At 37.5% G+C, this 19,563-nt stretch overlaps 1 long non-coding RNA gene across 1 annotated transcript in view; it reads left to right on the top strand.

The window, feature by feature from the left end:
• The window catches only part of LOC140639348 (uncharacterized), a 58,039-nt gene extending 45,235 nt beyond the window's left edge, over positions 1–12,804 (top strand). Inside the window, exons 5-6 of the long non-coding RNA XR_012036087.1 lie at positions 2,525–2,623; positions 12,723–12,804. This is a non-coding gene — a long non-coding RNA (uncharacterized lncRNA). The remainder of the gene's footprint in view (positions 1–2,524; positions 2,624–12,722) is intronic.
• Positions 12,805–19,563: the final 6,759 nt, after the last annotated feature.

The raw sequence follows: 19,563 nt of genomic DNA, 5'->3' as shown, positions 1-19,563 counted from the left end.
CTACCTTTTACTGGAAAACATCAGAACATGCAGTCCAGTGCTCCTATTAGGATTTATTTTTTGTGTCTAGATTTTTTTTTTTAATCTAAAAAGCAACTTTAGGCTTTTTATTTTAAATTTTATTATTTTATTTTATCTTGTTATTTTTACATTTAAGCCCCAATCCAGCAAGTTTCAGGGTTGGTCAGAATTTGTCTCCATCCTCAAGAATGTGTCTCCATCCTCAAGAATAAAGGGAGCTTCCATTTTAAACCGTTGGAGGTTCCAGTGCTGTTTGAGTGGGGGTCCTGAGTGCCATGACTTATCATGCATTTGCTGCAGTGTTTGGTTCTCAGAGACAAGGGTCAAAATGACTTTCCCAAAGGCTTTCCCAAAGGCTTTCCTGAAGACTATATATTTTCTTTTTTATGTGGAAGCTCTCACTCATAAACAATTGAATTAGTTTGCATTAACCACGATCAATGGCAAAAGTACACAAAACATAGAGAAATCACCTAAAATAATGTTTTTGAACCAGCTGCTAAATTAAGTAATGTATTTGTTTTATTGCACATTTGCATAATAGGGCAAACTAGAAACTCTCTGTAACAGATGTGCTGGTGGCAGGGAGATTTGATTACTGGCTTCTGTTATTAATCACTGCACAAATCTTAAATGATTTGTTTCTACAGTTTGATCAATTTACATCTCAGAACGTACATTTATGCACACAATGTAGAGATAAAGCATCTGTTCACACCTTTCTGGAGGCATCAATAGATTTATGGAAATTGAAGTTTTGTTAACCAATGCACAGGAAACTTTGGCCAAAGACTGACAACTTTTGGAAAGATCTCATTATTTATTCCTTATAGTTAATAAATAAAAACCATTTTGCTATTATTTTGTCTCTTCTATGAAAACAAACAAAACATGACATTTAAAACTCATAGGATTTGAATCGTGGACATTTCTATTTCTTACAAATCATCCCAGAATTTTGAAGAATTATAGGGTACTATGGTATCTTTGAGAACTCCTGCATAGAGTCTTAAAAATTACCCTTTTCCTTATAATTTTGCATTTGACATTTTATAATCCTATATCTATGATTTCCATCAGCATTTTAAATGGGGGTAATACATTTTAAGATGGCATGCCTAAATTAAAAAAAAAAAGCAAAAACACAGGCAATATAAATATTGTTTCATTAATTTCCAATTAAGCATGATAAATGCATTGGTTCTACACATAAATGTTTCCCCTATAAGTCAAAACACTAGATAATGTGATTTTTTTCTCCAGTTGTGAGTATTGCAGTTCTTCTGTAAGAAAAAAAAAAAATTCAGTCAAAACAGCCATAGAATGAAGTTAACATTAAGTCCATTGATTTCAGTGGCTGATTTACATTACAAGAATTTCTTATTATCATTACTTGTTATAATGATTTACCACTTGGAGTCTAACATTTCTCTGAATATTTTATACATTTTCATTTATATCCTATTTGATTAATTTGGTTCCTTCCAAAATCCCAATAATCAACTGGTACAGAAGAGAAAGCTTTGGGGATTTTCTTTCTCATACTATTCTGTTTTCCTAGTTTGGCATCCTATTTCTACACACTGGAGAGAAAAAAACACATGGGGGAGGGAGAGCTCAGTACTGAAATTAAATGCATCATTTCTGAAAACTGGATGAAATTTCAGATAAAGGCTTTGTTTTTAATGCCTAGGAAAAAATTAAAATGTATATATTTTTCTCAGTCAGAGGCAAGACTGTTATGGTTGCAACCCCTGCCTTTTTATAGTTCATCCTGGGAGCTAATGAAGCGTTGCATATTGGTTTCAAATTCAAAGCATATGTAGTCACTGAGGCATTTTTTCTTTATATAGCATGATTTCAAAAGGAGCCCCAAATGTGGTCATCTTAGAAAATGTAATTTGGTCGAGTACTAAAGAACTTTTTCCCAGATGATAAAAACCTTTCCCTTTGAGTTGCCTATGAGAACACAAACTAGCTGTGAAGTACATCCACAGCTCTCTGAAAAATGCACAGGAGCTGATGAAAATGTATGAAAGGACTGGCGTGTCAAGGCCATGAAGGGCGTTGGGCAAATTTGGATAAATGTGTCCAGGTCTCACAGATACAGGATCAGAAGTGAGTTAGAGGACAATGTAAAAAGATGTTGAAGAGGATAATGTAATCCAGACAACAAACTTAACAGCATTACACATCCAGAGCCATCTCCGAAGTCATTAACGCTGTTGCCGGGGGTGTCTGCCAAAGAGCCAGATGTCATTCTGCCACAACTTGGCATCTGATGGTTGTCATTTATAAGAGGGAATCGAGTGAGGACTGTAATTAGGTGTGTGTTGAATGGAACCCTTCCTTCTGACTCTGTCAGGGGCTTTTCTTGTCCTGAACACACAGAGGGTGCAGAGCAGGGGAACTGATCTGCCCTTCAGACTCCTAAAAGCTCATGTGTGTTTTTCCCCTGGGGGAACTGTATGGCTTACACTTTTTTTTTCCTCTGAACATTTAGCATTTGTTGTGCTCTTTGGAGATGACAAAGACATGTTACTGGACCCCCCCTAAAAACATACACAGCAGTGGAAGAATCGTGCAAACTGAACAAACCCTGGTAAGTGCCGTGTTGAGGATATTGGTTTAAAAATGGTGTTGTGGGGGCGCAAAAGAGTGGAACAACACCTCTTTGGAGATTTGGGCAAGGCCTCCCCAGAGGAGGAGATATTAAAGGAAGAGCAAGCATTTGGCGGGTGGGTGAAGAAGTGAGGGGGTGGGCATCTAGCAGAAGAAATCACGTGTGGACAGGGATTATGAAATCACGCATGGAGAGGTCTGTTGTACTCTGGGAGTGATGAGGGCTTACACATGGTGAGAGTCTGAGGCATGAAGACATTCTAGAAGGCGGCCACTTGAGTGGGGTCGAGACGAAAAAAATGCCTCCTGAATCCTTAATTCCTGCTTTTTTAAAGGATAGTTAGATTAATGAAGATGAGTACAAACTCATGGTAAAACCCCTAAAATTTCAATAATAATAATAATAAATGTAGCTAACATTTCAGAATTATGCCCTAACATTCCCACCACAACCTTATGTAATCGCTTCTATTTTTATTTTTGTTTTACAAATGAGGAAGAGGAGAATGAGGGAGGCTAAATGGCCTGCTTAAGTTCATCTCACAGGCAACTAAGGGGAAAGCCAGAAAGCCTAGGGCCCTACTCTCAGACACTGGACTGGGCAGAGCTCCGCAGAGTCATATGGTTAATACTTACACACTGGCACCTGTTTTAGAATATTTTCTTTTTGTAAGTAGAGAGAGCATGGCCTAGCAACTCAGCCATCAGCATCGCTCATCCCTTCGTCAAGATTAAATCTAGAAATGGTACTGAGAAATAAGAGTTTTTTAAAAAATTAAAGATGGAAATTACTGCTCACTGGAATACCTTGGAGGCATTGCTCAGAATAAAGGGCATTTTTTTTTTTTAGCTTTCAAAATACATTTAGTAATATATAGAGATGCTCATAATAGAGTCATGAGTTCAAATAATGGAATATAAAACTACAGATACAGTATGATGATCAAATTTTTGAAAGGGTAAAATGAATCAGATACACAGACACATATATAGTTTATATGCCATGATAATACTAAACATTGTCTGAATGCCAGGATTACAAGTGATTCTCTAATATTTTTGCATCTTTTTCCCATTAACAAGTGGAGTTTGTGTAAGCAGAAAACATAAAACAGGAAATGGAGAGAGTCTAGAGGATAACATATTCTCAGGTCAGAGGGGACTTAGTGAACCTTCAGAGCAGTGGCCCCTGATCTTCCCTGAGAAGGTCAAGGCTTCCTACAAATCAGCTGAGAAATGAGGAGTCATGTGCTATCACAACACATGAGTGTCCCTGGAGTATCTCTCAGGTGCCTTGGTCCCTCTACATTCTGACATGTTGAGGTTACTCTTTGCGTAGAATTTCAGGAGCCCAAAGCCCTTCTTAAACACGAAGGGAATCTTTTCTTACCCACTTAACTAGGTTGACAACCTAAAACTGAGATAATAACTGGCTTCAACCATAAGGAACTTACCTCCCATAAAAGGAGTCTGAGAGAAAAGGAGTCTAGTAGCTCCTAGATAGGCTTGAGGATGCTCAGAACCCTGTGTGACCATCTTTCTAATCAGCTCTGACCTACTTCCTTCTCAGTCCTTAGGCTGGTCTAGTCATTCCAAGCATCATGTTCAGGCAGGGTGTCCAGAGGTAGACGTGGGTCCACCCCTTTCTCATGACTTTAAGAAAGAAGACACCTTTCCTAAAAGACCTGAGTGGCCTCTTTCTCGTATGTTGTCATGTCCACTAAAAAACAGGTTTTGAATTGAATTTTTGACATTCCAGTTTCCACTCACCTTCTTTTGGATGTGAGCTATGCTTTATACCTCCTGGAGACCCAGTTTCTGACTAAGCAGAAAATGTACCCATCATATTAGAGAAAAACAGAAGAGGGCAAGGATCCTATTCTGTCAATCCATGTGGCTGTAGTAATTGTGGTAAAAGCGTAGTAGGTAGATTTTTTCTTTTGCTGTATGGGACACCAAGAAGTGATAGTAGTGCAGGTGAACAAACCACAAGATTTTTAAAATATCTACACATGGGGCACCTGGCTGGCTCAGTCAGTAGAGTATGTAACTCTGGATCTCAGGGTCATGAGTTCAAGCCCCACATTGGTTGTGGAGCCTACTTAATAAATGGATGGATGAATGAATGAATGAATGAATTCACATCTGCATGCAATTTGTTAGGTTTAATACAAGTTTGAAAGGGTAAAATTTCTGGCTTGGCAGCATTTATCATGGGAGGTATGCGGCAGTTTCTCTGCCTCCTGGCATCTGAATACTTTGGTAAGCTAAAACCCAGGCACAAGTGACATAGACTCTGCACCACTTATTTACTTTGCAAACAGCATAGGTGGCCATGGATGAGGATAAACATGGGCCCAGCCCTGCTGATTATGATTCCACGGCAGCCAGGAGGATTGGGGTTGGACCTGAAACAAATGGGAAGAGCAGCCTGGATATGAATGAACCCTTTGTCAGCAGGCCAAGCTATTTCCCAGTTGTAGGAGTAGGTTGATCCCAAAGGATGTGGCCTTCCTGCCATTTTAGAATTGCTTCTGGTTGAATCCCAAATGTTATGTTGGAGGAGGGGGCAATGTTCTAGAAGCTACAGAATTCGTTTTTTTTTATCTATGTGGTATGTAGGGATCCAGCCTAATGTCCATCTATAAATGATGAGTCACTCTCCTGGCCAGATTGGTTACCTTTAATAACAAAGTTATTAAATTATGCCAGACTAGATCCTAAGGTAGTTGGAGCTTCTTGACATTGTAGAAGAGCAGGAGCCATTGCTGACAGAGCAGCAGACAGCTGTGTTGTGGAAGGTCACTTGAGGTGTCACCATGTATGGCTTATGGAGACCTAGAACATTCATAAACTTCAGCAGCAGTCCTCTTCCAAGCCACCATAAATAAAACAGCATTCAAATAGAGAAAAATGAGTTTCCTAGGGGAAAAAAAAGAAAGAAAAGAAAGAAAAAAAAAAAAGAAAGAAAAGAAAAGAAAAGAAAAGAAAAGAAAAGAAAAGAAAAGAAAAGAAAAGAAGAGAAATCCTTCCAGCTTTGATTTGAGGCATAGAAGAGCAGAATTCCAATATTCTTAAAGCTCAAAGGGCTGCTAAAGGGGCCATATCAGGTTTCAGAATGGAAGGCTGTTGAGTTCTCTCCAATTCTGCTACTTTAACCATATTCAAGCAAGTATCATTTCTTCTCTGGGTTACTTGCCTTCTAACTCCATACTCTTGTCAATCCATTTTCCACAGAGCAACCAACGTTCTGAAAAAATATAAACTAGTATATCATGTCATGCTCTTGCTTAAAAACCTTTAACGTCTTCTCTTATACGTATTTATTTTTTTAAGATTGTATTCATTTATTCATAAGAGACACAGAGAGAAAGAGGCAGAGACACAGGCAGAGGGAGCAGGCTCCATGCAGGGAGCCCTATGTGGGACTTGATCCTGGGTCTCCAGGATTAGGCCCTGGGCTGAAGGCAGTGCTAAACCACTGAGCCACCCAGGCTGCCCTTTCTCTTATACTTGAAATCTGAATCCCCTCCCCAGAGCCCTTTAAGCCTTGCATGATCTGGAGCTGATCTACCTTGCTAAGCTCATCTAATCATCCCCTCCCCTTTGCTCCAGCCACATGACCTTCTGTTCATTCCTGGAACAAAATAAGATCATTCTCCCATAACAAATTTTGCAGAAGCTCTTTTCTTCTTCCTACAATGTACCCCCATTTCCTTGCTCCCAACACTTTGTATCAGTTCCTCAGAAAGGCCGTTTCTAATCATGCGACGTAAAATTAGTCTCTAGTTCATTCCCTTTGTAATTTGTAATTCATTTATTTATCAGTGTGCATTTGTCTTTTTTTCTTATTTCTATAATAAGAGTGTAAGTTCCAGAGTAGCAGAGTTATGCCTATTTTATTCTTTTTTGTGTCCCAGTCTCTGGCAAGGTGTGGCTTACAAGAAATCAATGCATATTTATAAAATGAATAAATATATAGTCAGGAGAGAAGTAGGCGGTAAAATCTTACCTCTTCTAAAAAACATTTTCTGACTATGCATCCTGAAGTTATCATCCTAGCTTCCTTCCCTATTCTTTTTTTTTTTTTTTGCATTATTATCATTGTTAATATTAGCTCCCATTTATTGAGTGCATGTTGTGAATGCTATTCTGGGGATTAGACATACTTAGTGATGTAAGACTTATTTTCTCTCCTGATGATCTAACGGAAGTGTAAACAATCAATGTGAAAAGACAATGACCACAGAGGACTAGAATTTTGAGGAGATCTTCATGAAGGATGCTTTTGGAATTTAAGATCAATATTGAAGGAGGAATTACAAAGTAGAAACTATATAAAGAAGAGGAAAAGATACTCAAGAGAAGGCAAATAGGAAGTTTGGAAAGAAATTGGAATGTGTGAAAAAATAACGTGATTATAATTGCAATTTATAAACTTGATTTGACAACAAATTTCTGGACAATTCTTGTTGACTATATAATTTGTACCATTTATATTGCCATTAATTGTACCCTACTTTGTACGCATCTCCATTTGGTGTCTTGAACTACAGTCTGAATTGAGTTTGTCTATATTATAAACCTGCTTTTCTTTCCAATGAGATTGTAAACATAATACAAACAAAAGCCATGTCCCATTCATCTTTATATCTATAGAATTTCAGATTATACAAATTGGAAATCACTCTGGTAATCTTTAACTGTGTCTTCTACCTGAGAATGATGCTTCCCTGCAGCATACCTAATAAAAAGTTATCCAGCCTCTTGATAAACTCTTCACAGAAAGATTCTCAAGAGGCAGCTTGTTTCAATATCAATTTTTTTTTTATGGCAGTAATTCTTAAATTTCTTTCCTTCTCAACTTTTCATCATTAATCCTAGTTAAGTCCTCTGGAATTATACAGAAAAAATATCTTTTCTGCAAAATAGCCCCTTGCATATTTGAAGACATAATTATTTTCCCTTTTGCCTGTTATTTTTTTAGGCTACATATTCCTATTTCAATCAGCTATTTCTTGCCGATAATAACACTTATGTTCAAATACATCTATTTTCTTAAGCAATTGCACAATTGTTATAAGCTCCATGACAATACATACTCTTCCTGTTTTATTCACATTACATTCATCTCACTTCAAATCATAGCTGATGTATAATAGGCAATTTGAACATTCTTTGTTAGATGAATAAATGAAGGGCCAGGAGTACAAGCTTTAGCCAGTGCAATAAAGCAAGAAAAAGAAATAGCAGGTATCCAACTGAAAAGGAGAAGTGAGGGGTGTCTGAGTGGCTCAGTTGGTTAAGCATCAGGTTATGATCTGCTCAGGTTATGATCTCCAGGTCCTGTGATTAAGCTCTGTATTGGGCTTCCTGCTCAATAGAGAATCTGATTATCTCTCCAGCCCCTCCCCACTGCTCATTCTCTCTCTCTCAAGTAAATAAATAAAACCATTTTAAAAAAAGAAAAGGAGATGTAAAACTCTATTCACATAAAACATTATCACTTATGTAGAAAATGTATGCAATATCTAAAAAGATATTAAACTAATATATGAGCTTAACAAGGTTGCAGGATATGAGATCAAGTATAAACAATTATATGTCTATATGCTAGCAACAAATAATAGGAAATTAAAATTTAAAATATCATAATATTCAAAAATGAGAGAAATAGGAATACATTTTATGTAAGGTATGTAAAAGTCTTTAAGCTAAAAGCTATCAAACATTATGTAGTGAAATTAAAGTGAACCTGAATGAAAGATAACCACCTTTAAAGATTTGAATTCTCAATACTGCTAAGATGTCAGTTCTCCTTGAATTTGCCTACCTAGATTCAACACTAGTGCACTCAAAATCCCACCGGAGTTTTTGAAGGAATTGATAAACTGATTCTAAAAGTCCTAGGGAAATGTAGAAGGATAAATCTTGAGTAGTCCAATCTTTGAAGGATAAAAAAAAAAAAAATCAGAAGACTAACAATACTCTGAATTCAAGACTCAGTAAAAGCTAGTCATCAAGATATAGAACTGGCTTAAATATAGACAAATAGAGCAAAGGAACAGATAGAAAGTCCGGTATAGACCCATACATATATGGAAAATACCAAAGCCAAATTCAGTGGAGTAGGGATAATCTTTTTAACAGATTGTGCTGGAACAAAAGGATACTCATAAGCAAAACAAATGAACACCAACCCATACCTTAAATTATAAATAAAAATGATTCCAGATTATTCCAAATACATCTAAATGTAAAACCTGAAACTATAAAATCTCTAGAACACATGGGAGAAACTATTTGTGACCTTAAGTTAAACTGATTTCATTGGTTGGACACTGAAAGCATCATCCATGAGATAAACAAAACATTGATAAATCAGATCTATTGAAAGTAACCATTTCTACTCTTTGAAAGACATTAGAAAAATGAAAGTCTTTAAAAGATATTAGTAAGTAAATGAAAAAGTAAGACACAGACTGGTAGAAGATATTTGCACATCATAGATCTGATAAAGAGAACTTGTATTCAGAATATACAAAGAATGCTTATTAATATTCAATGATTAACAATCCAATTTAAAGAATGTACAAAAGACTGACACTTCTTCAAAGAAGATTCACTGATAGCAAATAAACACACAAAAAAGATACTCAACATCATTAGTCACCAGGGAAACACAATTTAAGACCATAATGAAATATCTCAATAAGATTAGGTAGGTTGTTAAAATACTGGTCATACTAAATATTGGTGAAGATGTGGAGGATTTGGAATTCTCATATGCCCAGAGTAAACGGAAAATGGTAGAACCACTCTGAAAAAGTTTTGAAGCTTCTTAAAATAGTAAACATATACACACAGTATTGCCTAAGAGAAATGAAAGCATAAGTCCTACAAAGATTGCACATTGCATGTGAATGTCCAGAGCAGCTTTATTTGTAATAATCCCAAACTGGAAGCAACCCAAATACCCATCACTTGGTGAACAAATAAATAAAATTTGGCATATCTGTAAAATAGAACACTCTTAAGCAGTAAATAGGAATGAACTTTTAGTACACAAAATAGTATAAACAAACCAGAAATAATTATGCTAAGTAACAAAATTTAGAGGAAAAGAGTATATATTACAAATATTCACTTATATAAAATTCTAGAAGATGCAACTTAATCCATAGTGACAGAAAATAGATGAGTGGTTGCCTGGGGTTAGAGTGCTGGAGACAGGAAAGGGGGAAATATTAGAAAAAAGCATAAAGAAATGTTTGTTGGTGGTGCTTATTTTCATTTTCTTGACTATGATGATACTTTCATGGGTATATAATATGTTCAAGCTTATCAAAATTCACACATTAAATGGGTAATATATTGCATGACAAGTATACTTCATTAAGAGATTACAAAAAAAGAAAAAGAAAGAAAAGAAAAAGAAAGGAAAAATGAAAAGGAAGGAAAAGAAAAGAAAAGGGCCTTGAAGTCAGTTAGGTCTAGATTCAAGTCACTGCTTATCCACTCATGTGCTACGTGCTTTCAGACAAATTATTTAACATCTCTGAGGATCAATTTTATCTTAAGTTGATTCTATTAGAATCTTTTCAAACTTCATAGAAGTGATGTGAATGTACATAACAAGGTGTCTTAGGTTAGGGATCCAGCTTTTATGCTGGTGAAGTTGCATAGGCTCCACCCCCCTCCCCCACCCCCATTTGTATCCATTGATTTGCAAAGGGTGAATGGTTTCCTGGGGAACATGACCCCTGTCCTCCATTGAGCTTCGGCCATATTCACCTACCTCTGATGCATTGACAGGGCAGTGAAAGAAGCCAGGTAGCTGAAGCCAGGTAGCTGGAAGGACAATGAGAACCCCTGAGGTGGGGGACGCCTGGGTGGCTCAGCGGTTGAACGCCTGCCTTTGGCCCAGGACATGATCCCAGGATCCAGAATCAAGTCCCACCTCAGGCTCCCTGCATGGAGCCTGCTTCTCCCTCTGCCTGTGTCTATGCCTCTCTGTGTGTGTGTCTCTCATGAATAAATAAATAAAATCTTTAAAAAAGAGAGAGAGAGAACCCCTCAGGTGGAGCTTCCCAAAATGGAAGGAGAAATCCAGGTAGTGATGCATGAAGGAAAAATATTTGCCAGCTGCAGCAATGCTTCGAAGTTACCAGAGCTCATGCTAAATCCAGCCATCCTGAAGACAGGTGTGCTTTCTGAGGATAGGAGTAACTGTGTGGGGACTGACAGGACTGCCTCACTACAGGATAAACACATTAGTGTTCAAGTGACTTTATTATGATGTATTCCCAACTGAATACAACAGAGGGGTCTATCTGACTCTAGTCACAAACATGTCACTACAGCAATCAGGTCTTCAGTGTTACACACCACCGTCATGTTTCATTGCCAATGGGTGTGATGGATTTCCATTCCCACTGCTGGCAAGGAATGGCCAGTACTGATTCATAGATAATGATAATGTTAGCATCCTTGGAGATGCCCCAAATAATTAAGGCGTGAATTTCCCTCAGGCAAACAGGGGATATTCTGCAACAAAAACAGCCATGTATTAATTTTGACAAAACTACATCTGTAATCATTACAGGTAACAGTTAAGAAACTGAAGTTACAAATAAGGAAAAAGAAAAAATTACATTGAAGGTATTTTTCCATAGCATCTCACTAGATTATACCATATCTTCAAACCTAATGGAAGCCTCATTCCTCATCTTACTCAACTCTTTAACAACACTCAACACATTTGCTAGAACAAAACCTTCTTGACACATTTTTTTCTTGACTCCTATGACACCACATGATCCAATTTTCTTTTCCTATTTCCTCCTCTCCTACTTCCCCATCCACCTTTTTCCAAATGCATTTCTCCAACCCAAACTTGTCTATTGATCTCCACATTTTTATATCTGGTTGTCTACCCAATCTCTTGGCATGGATAGATAGCTCACAATATCTCAAGTTTAATTTATTCTTTTCCCTCTGAATTTCTCCCCCTTTAGTGTTCATCATCCTTCAATTATCCACCAAGTAGTGAGCTCAGAGACCTGGTAATAATCCACTGGTCTAGCAACTCCAGACAATAAAGTAATAAATTCATCATACTTGAATAATTGACAGTAAACCTGTATTACCCTTGTATCTTACACCTCCTTCCTATGAACTTACGAAGTATCAATTCTAGGAAATTTTCAAAGAATCATTGTAAAGTGTTCTGATACATAGTATATAGCCTAACTTCTATTTCCTCATTCCTCTATTCACCCTCACTGAAACATTTAGAGTTTTTATCTATTTAGCTCATTTCTCATAAATACTGAATGTATAACGTCACTTCTATTGGATTTTGAACCATTTGTGGCCTCCTGAGGCATTTTCTTTTATCTCCCCTCCTTCACTAGTGGCCTTGATAAACCTGCTATCCAGGACTGCAATTTCATTCCCAGAGGTAGCATTACCTTTAGTCAGTGTGGCCACTAGGGAGTGAACCAGGATAAATGGGATTAAACTGAAACAATAGGAGGTTCAGGTTAAATACTAGGAGAAACATGTTGAGAAAAGGTCGCTTAGACATAGGCCCAGTTTCCCTTGAGATTATAGGAATATCTTAATTGTGAGTGTTTTAGCATAGTTTGAAGCTCAGCAAGAGTCCCCATCTCACAGTGGACAGTTCAGTTGTTTTCCCTCCCTAATGAAGAGATGAGAGGTATCTCATCTCAACTACTTGAGTGTGAGATTTACTACCATATGGAAAGGAAGCATTTCATGGCCCATCCTATGTAAAATCTCCCCTTCTCTTCTTCTTAAGCATCTACTTGTGACTCTGGAGAACAATCTGGAAGCACCAAATTTATTACTAAAGTGAAACTCCATATTTGTTTTGAATCTTGGGTTACTCATTTGTTTTGAAGGATTTGTTTGAAGCTATTAGTCTGTGACTGTTTTACAAGGCCTGATGGAGTTGTCTATACACACTTAGCACTTAGTTTCTGTTGATAATGCTGTTAAATGAAGTTAGTTCTCTAATAAGTGTAACAGTGAAATCAAATCTCTCTTCCCCACAGGCTAAGGCATGATGCATTCCTCCAGCAGAATGGTGGTGTCTATCAGTCAGGGGATTTGTAATCAGATCTGCAATCAGACAGGTAAGAAGTGCTGGTATGGAATCTTGCTTTATCATTAATGCCCCTTGCTTTCCATCTTCATTGGTCAGAGGCCTGTACAAATCAGATCAATTGACTGCATTCTTAATTGTTTTTCTTTTAACCCATCAATTCTTAATTTGGCAGTCCCTCTATTGACACATGTCACCCTTATTGAGGACTAATCATGTTAGTTTTAGAATAAATATATCACTCTGACATAAACAAATTAACATATTTAATAAACTCACAGTAGTGCAATTCCCCAGCTTCCCCTTGCTTCACCTGTGGATTTGCAATGAAGTTCATTAGAGGTGATGGGAAGGAAACAGCATCCTTCTTCGTAGCTTTTATAGATGTTGAATGGATCTAAAATAAGGCTACATGCTGATTGCCTGTGGGCAGGATTGAGTCTGTACATACATTTTGTTTTGCCCATGTAATGCTGTCAAGAAATGTGATGAAGAGCTCTGGTTCTATTGGTAATGGCTCAGGAGGTTGAATTCTCCATTGAAACGTTCTTATAATCTATAACAGTAGTGCCTAGACTGGCAAAGTAGATTTGTACAAAAGACATAATTGTGTAAAAAAAAGAGCACAGATTTTGAGTGAGTTACAACATAAACTATAACTCAGGTTGTGAGTTTCAACAAAAGATGTTTTATCCTTGTCCATTGTTTGTTTATCCTATGGCTTATACCTCTTTGATTTCATGAGATACCTCTATTAGTGTTTTTTTCCAACTGATTGGCCTCCTGTACATCAAATCTCAGTTATATTCTCCCATTAAGCTGAAGACTTACCTCCTTACTTTACTGAAAAGATTGAAGGGATCTTTTGGGAGCTTACTCAACTTTCCTTTTCTCCACTGCATCTTTTCTGTTTCTTGAGGATTTGTCTTATCCTCTTATAGTTTCCTTCCATTCTATAGCCATGCTTAGAATTCATCTACCAGCTTTCTTTTTTGCTATTATTTATCTCATCACCCCTTATTAAAGAAGATTCAATAATTTAAAAGAAAACACTTATTGTACTCCTTTTTGTAGTTGTGTTTCATCAATTGCCTGGTTTTATATCTTTATAACTAACAAAATGAAGATCTATAGGTAAATGGCTTTTAAATCATTAACAGTACTATAATGTGAAAGTACTTAGAGAAGATTCTTCAAGGAACTATAACAACATAGAAGGGAGATGGATTAATTCTGCCGGTAGTGTGTGAAATGTAAGGAGCTAGATCTGGGGGATAAGAGATGCAAGGAGAGCACGTAAGATGTGGCAACTTGAATAAATACAGAAGTGGATTTACTGATGAAACTTCTCTTTCGTGGCCCTGCACCTGCATGAGTCTCTTTTGAGGTATGCTTATGGTCACCTGTTTTAGTATAATATATTTTAATCCCTATTATTTGAGATCATTTTCTCTTTCAACTCCAACATCCCCTCCAACATATTTCCCTTCCCCTTGGCTCAGGTGGTCTTGGAGAAGACACAAGAATTTTAAAGATATAATTAGGGGACAGTTGACTTGGACAAAGGTAGGGTTAGTGAGATATACTTCTGTGGTCTGCAGTTATATATATATGAACCTACAGCTAACCATTCCAGGGTGGGCATAGATTCCATGATATTCTTCCCACATACTATGCCAACTCATCCAGGATTGGGAGACAAAGGTGCAGGGCCAGAGGTCATATCTCGATATGAATGTTTTCTAGATGTCTGGTACTATAATACTGTAGATGGAGGAGGAGAAACAAGATTTAAAATGTGCAGAACCAGAAGTTAATTTGTGCAAAGTTCTTCCAGGCTTTTGATGTGTAAAATTATAAATAAAAGAAGATTTGTTTCATTGATGAGTGGTCAAAATGAAAGTCTTCTTTTGCCAGGAATGTACTCAATAATGCCTCTTAGAACTTATATGATACTAGAAAGAATTTCTCCCAAATTTAACAACATTCTTAATAATTGACATGATCTTACCAGTAATAAGTTGTAAGGCTTAAATGAACTTCTCTAAACTATCAATTAAAACATTTTTCACCCATGCTAGAGGAAAGATCAACTTATTTTTATATTCTCTCTATTGATGACAAGATTATTAAATTGTTTTCATATAAATAAACAGAATATATGGGCAACTAATATTTTAAAAATTGTATTATAGAGCTCTGTCATAAGGTTAATTTATTAAAACACCTTTTTTATTCAGGAAACTATAATTAATATAAATTATTTTAAAATTTATAGTGTGTTTTAGTTGATTTTTCTCATTGTAAATACATGTTATTTTTCATACCTAAATTTATATTTATAAATTTGTATTATTTTTCTTAAATAGGGCTCTTAAAATTGTAGCAGCACAAACCAGACCATTGTCCCACTCAAATTAGGCAAACTCAAGTTGAAATAAAGCAAATTCAATAAAGAGACATTTTTTAAAAATGTAGACAAGATATAGGGAAGCCATAAGGGATAATGCATCATACCTGTTATCTATCTGTGATCAGCTCTGGGCCCAAAGAAGTGAGGCAAAACAAGAGTACTGGAACCCAGGAGGAGAGAACCTTGTAGGGAAGAACCCAATGTGAATAGGAGTTGAGTACTTTGTTTGCAGAATCCAAAGAGACCAAGATAATCAAACTAGGATGGAGTCAGGGAAACATATATGCAGATGCTCATTCCCTTTGCTCTGTCCACTCTCCTGCCTTATTCTCCCATTGTCCCAACTAGCCTACACAGGAGATCCTATAGAAGTAACCAAAATATATCAGAGAGCAGGAGGCAGAGAGCAAGGTATACTAAGTGTATAGTGGGTTTGAAAAAATAAGGATATCTGGATGTACCTATCATTGTATACTTCTCTACACATATGTATGCATGTGTATACGAGTGTGTATTGTGCATATAAGCATTTACAAACAGAATTATGTTTGTGCTATGTATAATTACACTTAAAATAAAATAAAACCTTGCTTGCTATTTATTACCTGTTTAATTCACTTAATAACAGATAAAAAATTATAAACTTTCTATGCCACAAGGTTCTTCTTTTTTAAAGCAACATATTTTCATAGGGATATATAATTCTATGTTTTATAGTGGATGTATCAGAATTCATTTAGTTTACTTCAGTTTTTCAGCATTATATAAAGACTTGTAATAAACATCCTATAGATAAATTTTTAAAGGATCGGTAATATATGTTTCCTTAAAATAAATTCAAAGAAAACCTAATTGAGATCAAAAGGCTCTCCAGAAAGGCTTTGCCTATTCACATTGCCATCATGCACATATCAGTGGCTATTCCCACAACACCCCCACTAAGTTACATTACACAATATGTTAAAGACAGAACTATGAGTCTGCTTCCCTACCATCTCTCACTCCTTAATGTTTGTAATCTGAAACTCTTCTCTTGGGGGTGAACAACTACTTCCTGGTTTTGAATCCCAGTGGCTATTTATCACTATTATCATTGACCTTACAGCATTTGCGATTATTGACCTTGAGCTCCTATTTGAAAAAATCCTTCTTACTGGTCCTTTCATATGCTCAATGCTGATTTAAAGCCTCACTTTCTGTTCTTTCTCTGTCTTGCTTTTTTTTTTTTTTTTTTTTTTTTTTGGGTCATCCTCCTCTTGCTTTCTATTGGGTGTGGCCAACCATACCTCCTGCTTTCTCTTGGGTATGGTTCAGAGTTCCATTGGCTCTTTGTAAAATTGGCAGAGTCCAGCAAACCTACCATATTTTTCACATTTGTGTGTCTTCCTTTTGCAATGCTCCCACTCTCATTTGAGCTCCTATTATTTTCACCTGGAATATCAAGTGCCTTTGAATCGATTCTCCCTGCCTCTAGTACCAGATGTATGTTTCTAAGATATGACTTGCTCATAGTACCCTCCTGAGCAATAGTCAGTATCCTCTATGCCTGCCATCTATCAAATGAAATATGAGTTGGTTTTGGGTATCCCTCTTCTACCCCTTCTGAACATATAGCCTACATTCCAGCCAGCTCCAGTTTTCTTTTCTTTTCCACCCATCCATAATTCTCTGTCTCTGCTCTTCAAAATTCTATCCTTTCCTTAGGACATAACTCAAAAGCATGTTCTATAGGACTCCTTCTCTGCTGTCACTTCCACTGAAATGACCTCAGTCTTCCAAGGTTTGTAATACAGATCTTTGTGATAGTATAGCCAGTTTGGGAGGCTGATAACCTCTACCAGATTATAAAATTATTGAAAGAAGAATAATTGAAAGAAGAAGTTCATTTTCCCCCTAAGCACCCTGCATAAAGTTCTACTGCTGGTAGGTGATGAATAAAAATTAATTGAGTGAAAAAGCAGCCCTAGAACAATTCTCCTGACACTTTGGGTTTAAGAATAGTTAGGAAAAGATCAGAAATAAGGTAACCATAGGTCATCTCCAGAGTCAGTCCTATAAAGTATCTGACACTACAAAAGTTTAAATTTTAGGTCTTGAGTTAAGTAATGAATATGTCCAATATGGCTGTATTGGCTGCTCCAGAGTTCTGAAAACTGCAATGGATTTGTGTTGACTTTCAAAGATCTAACAATTTACTCATATTTACACTGCTGAGCAATTCAAAGCTGAACAGATTCTTAGAAGGTATGTGGCAACATTTGCCACATGTAAACACGGAACAGGCAGTTAACTTCTCTGTCCCCGTTGCTACATTTGGTCTTGCCCAGCGGGGACAGACTTTATTGTCCCTTTCCCCCAATAGTGTTTCATGAGGAGAAGTTAAAAATATGTCCTGGAAGCATTTATTTACCATGGGATGGCAAACAGGGAAGGAAAACCTCCTGCCCATCATGAACAACGCAAGAGCATTTCATTTTGCCACTTTAACAAAGCCAGACGACATACAGGGGTACAATGTGGAAGACGCAAATGAATTCTGGTCCCCTTCACTCCATACATGCCTTTTCTTTAGCTCTGTGCATGCCTGTTCCTTCCTGTGTGATTTCAGACTAGTCATTTCACTATTTGTGCATGGCATGAGGAGTGTACCACCTTCCCACCTCCTACTCTTACCTCCCAGGCTGGAGGCGCGCCAGTTGCTAATGCTGTGAGATCTTCCTGGCCTGGCTCAGACTCCCACACAATGAGACATCCTCTGTGCAATTTGTACGGCACCTTTCCCAAGCGTGGAGATGTTGCACAACCCAGCAGTGAACAATGAGGCAGCAGGAGGCAGCACCAACCGGCGACATCTAACATGTTCAGGAAAAACAAAATTAAGCAGCGAAGCTCTTTAGAGCAAGAGAGGCTTTTAAAGAGAGTTCTCCCAGGTAATGTGAGCAGCTGCTTTCTCACTGCCCTCACAAGGGCGTGCCACGGGGCCAAACAGGCAGCCCCTCCAGCCCCAGGAGGAAGAGCTGAGCTGTGATGGGGACCAAATCCATTTATTTTCATGTTGCAATGAAAATACTGGATGGTTTGTAAATCATACATGCTCTGATCGCATTCCTTTAAAGAATACACAGCAGATTTTCTTACTCTGGGCGCAGCCAATTTATTCATATAGGGGAGGCCTTTGATCAGCCTCCCTGCACAGGGATTCTCAGATGAATGGGGTTGCTCTGTTTCTGACTACATTAGGAGTTGCAGAGCAAGTGTGACCAGAGACTGGGTGCTGGAAAGGTGTAGGGATTTTCATGTGGAAAATTTGGCCTGTGAACTACAAGGACTATGCAGGTGGGAAATGGTATTCACGTCTGGTCAGTTTTAATTTCTGAACCCAACTTACAATCTCTAGTTCAACCACATGTTGACCCCCAATTAAACCATGCCACTGAAGGCTCCGATGGCACGGATACAGAGCAATCCCATTCTCCACAGTGCTGTCAGGAGCAGAACAGAATGGTAATTTTGCATTTGGTCTTATTTGTCAGCCTGCATTTTAATGCATTTTCTAATATGACCACCTGATCCAGAACCAAACCCACATTGTTCTCCCTGATAAGCCGGGGGGGGGGGGGACGGGGGGGGAATCCTCTAAGGCATCTTTCAAAGGGACTTATCTCTTCAAGTTTGCTGAGTTTCTGAGTGGGTGGAATAGGTTATGCTTTGCATTTCAAGAAATAGAATGAAATGCCACCAACAACACAGAATTTAAATAGTGGCATAGCTGGAGCTCAGAGTATGCTCTTCAAAGACAATGTGAGATTTGACCCACACCTGAGATGTGTGTTGTTATGACTATTAATCGGATCCAAAGTCATTGTTCTAAAATGGCTATCAACACAGCTCATATTTGCTTAGTAGCTGTGATGGATTTTAGTTGGCAAGTGGCTGGGGTTAGGTAGTGTTAGCTTTGTACAAGAGAACAAAAAAAAACTTTTTTTTTTTAATTTAGGTTTCTTATCTACTCTGAAGCCATTATAACTGGTATAGTGATTAAGAGAATAGGCTCTGTAGAACAACAGACTGGGTTAAATCCTGACTCCATTACTTGGTAGATTACTTATCCTCTCTCTGTCTCAGTTTCCACCTATTTGAAATGGGGTGGTAATAACCTAGTCAGACTGGTGTGAGAATTAAACGAGATAAGTCATCTTAAGTGCTAAGCACTGTAGCTTCCATAAAAAGTGCACATAAATGTTTATTTCTATGATGATTAAAGTTCAGATTAATATGATTGAGAGCCCGGTAAGTACCAGCAACACCACCAGTCTCTGTCTTTGAAAACCTTACATCTAGGAGGAGGGCGGCACATTCTTTCATGGTCTTACCGCCA

This window comes from Canis lupus, chromosome 9 (genome assembly GCF_048164855.1).
Source record: "Canis lupus baileyi chromosome 9, mCanLup2.hap1, whole genome shotgun sequence".
In the NCBI taxonomy this organism is placed as follows: Eukaryota; Metazoa; Chordata; class Mammalia; order Carnivora; family Canidae; genus Canis; species Canis lupus.
Note: the sequence above shows the minus strand (reverse complement) of the source record. Positions and strands in the feature narration are given on the sequence as shown.